The sequence below is a fragment of the Schistocerca serialis genome, chromosome 4 (genome assembly GCF_023864345.2).
Source record: "Schistocerca serialis cubense isolate TAMUIC-IGC-003099 chromosome 4, iqSchSeri2.2, whole genome shotgun sequence".
Lineage (NCBI taxonomy): Eukaryota > Metazoa > Arthropoda > Insecta > Orthoptera > Acrididae > Schistocerca > Schistocerca serialis.
Window position 1 is genome coordinate 574,228,398 of NC_064641.1, and position 6,758 is coordinate 574,235,155.

The window sequence follows — 6,758 nt, forward strand, 5'->3', positions numbered from 1 at the left end:
GAATGCTAGAGCTCATGTTTACTACACTTTCTTGCTACGAATGGTCTTTCCTGTCACATCCCTGAATATTAATCATTCCTCCTGGGACACCCTGTATACTTCGAGATTTCGGAGTTGAGCAGCACAGGTTTCCCATATATCTATTATACTTCTAGTTCATAATGTCATAAAATTTAAGCTATACGTCCTTAGGCTATGCGGCTATGTGCAGCTTTCTATCCAGCAAACGCAATTAATGGTTCAAATGGCTCTGAGCACTATGGGACTTAACAGCTGTGGTCATCAGTCCCCTAGAACTTAGAACTACTTAAACCTAACTAACCTAAGGACATCACACACATCCATGCCCGAGGCAGGATTCGAACCTGCGACCGTAGCAGTCGCACGGTTCCGGACTGCGCGCCTAGAACCGCGAGACCACCGCGGCCGGCTAAACGCAATTAATGTACAGATATGTTTGATGTGGAAATGTTCACACGCAAACACTGATGAACGAGTAACCTGTGAATTTAAATGCACTTCTGCTCCGTAGGTCGCCAGTGGCCCCAAACTTGCCATAAATGTTGTGTTATTACAATACAGACGAAAAACAAATATACTGATAAAGTCTAATAGGTGATCGTGCTTATGAAACACAACCTCTTCCGCTGTAATCTCGTCTAGGAATGATTCGGCAGTGTGCTCCATGTCTTGTTTTATTACTTAATACCCTAACTGTCTACGCGTGTGGCTGTCTGCCTTAGTTGATTTATACAGCGTGTCACATCGATATTTTCTCAACCAATTCACCGTGTCTGATCTCTGCCTTTTCCGGACGTCCAAATTTCCGGCATAAAAAATCGGTTCTGTAAGTTTGCATATTTTCCTTGCTGTTGGTCCTAATTGTGTCTTGATAATAAACTATTGCATTACACACCACGATTCTCGATGATGAAATATATATATATATATATATATATATATATATATATATATATATCAGTCCGTATTACAATGATGCAACAAACGCGCATCTATACAAAATGTACAGTCGATTGAGAAAACTCGGACGAAAGTACTTCCGAGTTAAAAAGCACCACCCCACCCCAATAAGGCTTAGTAACAGTTTTGCTGGATAAGATTTCATACGACGAACAATAGAAAAATATATCCTTGTACCAACCGACGAACACATACACAACCAAATGTGCAACTAAGAGTAAAACTACACTGATATTTATACAGTGGTACCTAGACATACCTAAATGAAAACCAAAAAAGTAGTTAGTGTATCCTATCACAAGTGGGATTAAGAATGTTATAGTGCCCCAAATCGCTGGAACTAAATACTGGGATGGTTCCTATTCCTTCCCCATCCTTTCCCCACCCAGAGCGTGTGCTCTGCTGTTAATGGTCTCGACGCCAACGGGATTTAGAACTCTAATCTTCCTTCGTACAAGCCAAGAGTTTATCGCGGTCTCACTTCTTAGCATCAAATTTGGTTGTGTGTGTGTGTGACACGGTTTCGCAGAATGGTAGCTTTCAAACAGAGCTTAGTTAAATGTGATGTCTAGTCTTTCGGACATATCTGAAAGAACAGATATCACATATATATAATGACGACCAATGATCCCCTCTGTGCAGATCCACACCAAGCTCGAATTACAGGAATAGGCGAATTGCTACGAGTAACGAGGCTAATGAGCAGGGGCACTTGATAAGTAGTGTATGGTATAAGTTGAGAATTTGGGTCTAACGGGAGGCGTGCTAGGGTAACCGTATGGTTGTTGCGGCTACTGTTTCAGCGCATCTGCCTAGTAAGCAGGAGAGTCGGGTTCAAATCCCAGTCCAGCACAAATTCTCAAGTTTCCCATTGATATAAATCAGTTCCCACTGGCAGATAAAATCTTTAACTCCTTTGCATCAGTGCACAGTTGCGCGTCGTTCACAATAAAGAAGATCTTTCTCGTCGTTAGTATGCAAATTATAATGATTACAGATCCTGCCATGAGGCAGAACATTGAGTAGAAAGGCAAAAATATCAGATATTAATTTTAGTTGGGGTTTACGCTAAGGGAACTTTTCGAGCCTCCATTGTTCACAGTGTAGATAAAACGTATGATGACTAACGTCGGAAACTGCGTGAGGCGTATCCTAGACTGTGCTGTTGCCTACACCGGAGTCGCAACGCCAGACACCAAAGATGAATTTGTGCTACAAAATATAGACTCGATAATGAAAGACAGTCGACAGTATTTGTCGTTTCATACAGGTGTATTTGCTTTGAGTAAACATGAATTCTAGGTTGTATATTTAGTGAACTTCGGTCCCTTCACCCACATACTATTTGCGTAAGAAGAAGATTGCAAGAAGAGTTCATCATTCTCACTCCACAGAGGAGTCTGCGCTGTTTCAAAACTTCCTGGTGGGTTATAAAAGTCTAGAAATTTATACTTATAATTTTTTTTTAAATCGTTTTAAGTGATCCTAATTTTATAGTGATGCCGTGCGGTTAAAGGCGCTGCAGTCTGGAACCGCAAGACCGCTACGGTCGCAGGTTCGAATCCTGCCTCGGGCATGGATGTTTGTGATGTCCTTAGGTTAGTTAGGTTTAACTAGTTCTAAGTTCTAGGGGACTAATGACCTCAGCAGTTGAGTCCCATAGTGCTCAGAGCCATTTGAACCATTTATAGTAATGTTTGAAAGTTTATAAGTGCTAAGTACTTCCCTCTATCACGTACGATTTATCTCACGAAGTGATGATAAGTTAAAGAAAATTTATACAAACTGCATATATTAAAAACTTTATACAAAAATACCTTATAAAATAAGCTCCTAACAAATGGCTCTGAGCACTATGGGACTTAACTTCTGAGGTCATCAGTCCGCTAGAACTTAGAACTACTTAAACCTAACTAACCTAAGAACATCACACACATCCATGCCCGAGGCAGGATTCGAACTTGCGACCATAGCGGTCGCGCGGTTCCAGACTGAAGCGCCTAGAACGGCTCGTCCACACCGGCCGGCAAGCTCCTAACATTGTAATCAAGTGTTATGTTCTTCAGTACCATGGCACTTGCATAAATCTTGATGATTTTTCTTCTCAAAGCTCCGTTTCGAACTTTTTCTTTTGTGCACTACCTCGGCACACTTCCCGTGCAGTATTCAGTAATAGTCAACCATCACGTTGACGTCCCATCAGCCCTGATGCCTCCACTCCATTTGTTTTATGCCATGGTGCAAACTTTCTCCCTGGTGCTCGGTCTCTACCTCTATGGCATATGGCTGACGTGGCAGGCCACAAAGTGCAACTTCAAGCCCATCGAGATACCTGACACAGAGAGTTTGTAATTAAACTTTCGCCACTTGTGAGGCCCCCCCAAGGAAAACGAGTGATTGTAGGACAAAGAAACTTCGTGGAAACATTTGTGCGGACACGTGCAAGAGAAGTAACGAATAAATCATTGAATGAAACACATTGTATTTCGGCATGAGAGCGTGTAATCTGTTAATTGCGTTCCGCGTTACAAAATGCTGTCGGAAACATTTCAGGTTGGAAGTTGGCTACCTCTCTCGCTCGCGTCCACAGCTGGTGCAGTGCTTGAAGATTGCACATTGCGGCCAACATTCCCAGTCATGGAAACAGTAACTTCTTCAACAATTTCTGGTGCAATTGGTCGTCAGCCTCTTCCAGTAGAAATACTCAAATCGCCACTTAATTCGAACTACCGAATCATGTTCTTCGACCCCGATGCGGAAATAAGACACTCCTTATTCCTTTAATGTATGTGTACGAAGAGCAGCGGCATGATTACTGGTGTTCTGAGAAAACAGTTTTACGAGTAAAGCCCTGCTCATCCATGCTGACTGACTGCAATTGTAATGCAGACTGTAATGCTGCCCTACGTCGCCAGTAGCGGCGCCTAACGGCAGATCATGACAATGCTAACAACGCAAATGCCGCAGCGCACGGTCTGTACATCATTCCTAAGTTGGGTACCAATACGGTAAATAGCATCCCGTCTATATTGGCTCAAGTAGTGAAAGTTTCATGATAACAACCCTCACACCAAAGTTACCCAGCGTGTTTTTTACTGTATTCTCGTAATCAGCGTCTTTGTCGTTGTTGAGAAACTTGGTGACAACTTATTTCAAGGCTGTCCGAGCTGATCTTTCAATGTCTTTCATTTTATCTTCAAATGATTCGTTTCTCATTAGTTTCCGAATTCCATGGCCGATGAAAACTCCTTCTTTAAGCTTAGCTTCTGATAGCCGCACAAACTTACTTGCCACTTACTTAAAAGTGTCACGAGCTTTGTTTTACTTTCTTATGTAGCATTTTCCTTCTTTTCCTGCTTTCTTTGAGTGTGTGCTTTAGTTTTCTTAGGTCTGTCCACATTCGTTCCTTTCAATGTGTGTCAGGGCGCTGATGACCTCGATGTTGAGCGCCCATAAGTCCCAACACACCACCACCACCACAAGGCTTTAATGAAGAGTTTCAGATTGTTTCATGATGCTAACTTTGGCATGTACTTAGCCAGATTTCCCGAGACCATTGCTTGTCTTTTGCACGATTGTTCCTTTCGGACAGGAAGCAAAAATCTTCAAATGTATGTGAATACTTAAGGGACTAAACTGCTGAGGCCATCGGTCCCTAGACTTACACACTACTTAAACTAACTTATGCTAAGAACAAAACACACACACACACACACACACACACACACACACACACACACACACACATGACTAAGGGAGGACTCGAACGTCCGGCGGTAGGGACGGTGGACCGCGTCGGCATGGCTTCACATCCCAGTCGATACCTTCCAGAACCTCATTGACTCCCTTGCTGCACGTCTTGCTCTCTTTACCACAATTAGTCGTTACTTTCCTGTTCCACTCGCAGATAGAGCGATGGGAAAACGACTGTGTATCAGGGTCCGCATGAGCCCTAATTTCTCGTCTGTCATCTTTGTGGTCCCTATACGAAATTCATGTTGGCGGCAGTCAGCTTCAAATGCCGGTTCTCCAAACTTTCTCAGTAGTGTTCATGGAAATGAATGTCTTCTTTCCTCCGGAGATTCCCACTTGAGCTCCCAAAGCATATCTGTAAAACCTGCATGCTGATCGAGCCTAGCGATAAAAAATCTAGCAGCTTGCCTCTGAATTCCTTCGATGTCTTCTTTCAATCCGACCTGGTACGGATCCCAAACACCCGAGCAGTACTCGAGAATAAGTTGTACTAGCGCCCTACATGCGGTCTCCTTTATAGATGAACTAATTCTCCCTATAAACCGAAGTCGAACATTCGCCTCCCTACTACAATCCTCAAATAATCGTTTCATTTCATATCGCTTCGCAGCGCTAGGCCCTGATATTTAAACGAAATGACTGTGTCAAGCAGTACACTACTAATGTTGTACCCGAATATAACAGATTTGTTTTTCCTACTCATAAGCATTAACTTACATTTTTCTGCGTTACGAGCCAGCTGCCATTCATTACACCAACTAGAAATTTTGTCTAGGTCATCTTGTATCAACCTACAGTCACTTATCTTCGACACCTTTCCGTACATCACAGCATCATCAGCGGACAACCGCAGATTGCTGCCCACCATGTCTGCCAGATCATTTTGTTATGTTTATGTTTGACAGGTGGTCACATTAACGTGACTGGACGAGGTAGTTAGACTGGTTAAACTGTGTACTGTGCAGGCCCCCTTAGCCCAGAGGGACGCAAAAGCATGCTATTTACCGTAGCAACACACGAGGAATTCCTGAGTAGAGAAGTTATAAAAGTGACATACGGGTTGGATGATTTACTGAGTGATGTCTAGAGGCACTGACCCCAGTCAGGTGATTTGTAAAGCAGCGAGCCGACAGCCGCAGCCGGGCCTTCCCGCCGACACCTCTTGTGGCACAATGGGGTAGGACTGGCTGGGCCTCAGCTGACCGCTGACGTCACGGGGCCGCTACCTGAGAGCGGCCGTCGGTCTGCCGCAGCTGTGGCAGGTGTCGGCTGACAAAGCGCTGCCTTGAACCCACCGGTCACGCCACTCGCAGCAAGGGGGTGCGCCCGTCAGGGGGACGTGAAACGTTTCAGTCCCACATAATCATCTCAGCGTTCCCACTTCGGCTAGGTTCCCTATTATCCGGCATCCTTCCACAAACCTGTCTACTCCACTAAGTATTTTGGATATGAAAAGACTTCCCATACGACCAGGTTTACCCCGGACGGTCCGAGTATTTTGGTGCTAACCGGAATATTTTTTTTTTTTTTTTAATTTTAGACCAATATGTTCGACATCACATTTTTAAACATTATCATGTGGCCGTGCCTGCCGAGGGGATCCCTCCTAGTCGTCATTACCGATTTCTTCCAGATCTGCGGTATATGCAGCACTTGGCCTCAAAAGAAAGTGATGGGAGTAGCTCCCGATAACCAAGCGTCTAGAAGAAATATCACTGTGAAGTCCGAGTATATATATATATATATATGTCAGTGCCTCTAGACATCACTCAGTAAATATATATGTTGTGTGTGTGTGTGTGTGTGTGTGTGTGTGTGTGTGTGTGTGTGTGTGTGCAATTAAAAATATATAGCCCAAATCTTCATTAGGGGCTCATGTAGAAACATTAAATAAATCGACCAAGAACTTACAGAGATTTTTGGTAACAACCTTTCGCCTATATATATTACATACATAATTATATGTTTCAAAAATGGCTCTGAGCACTATGGGACTTAACATCTGTGGTCATCAGTCCCCTAGA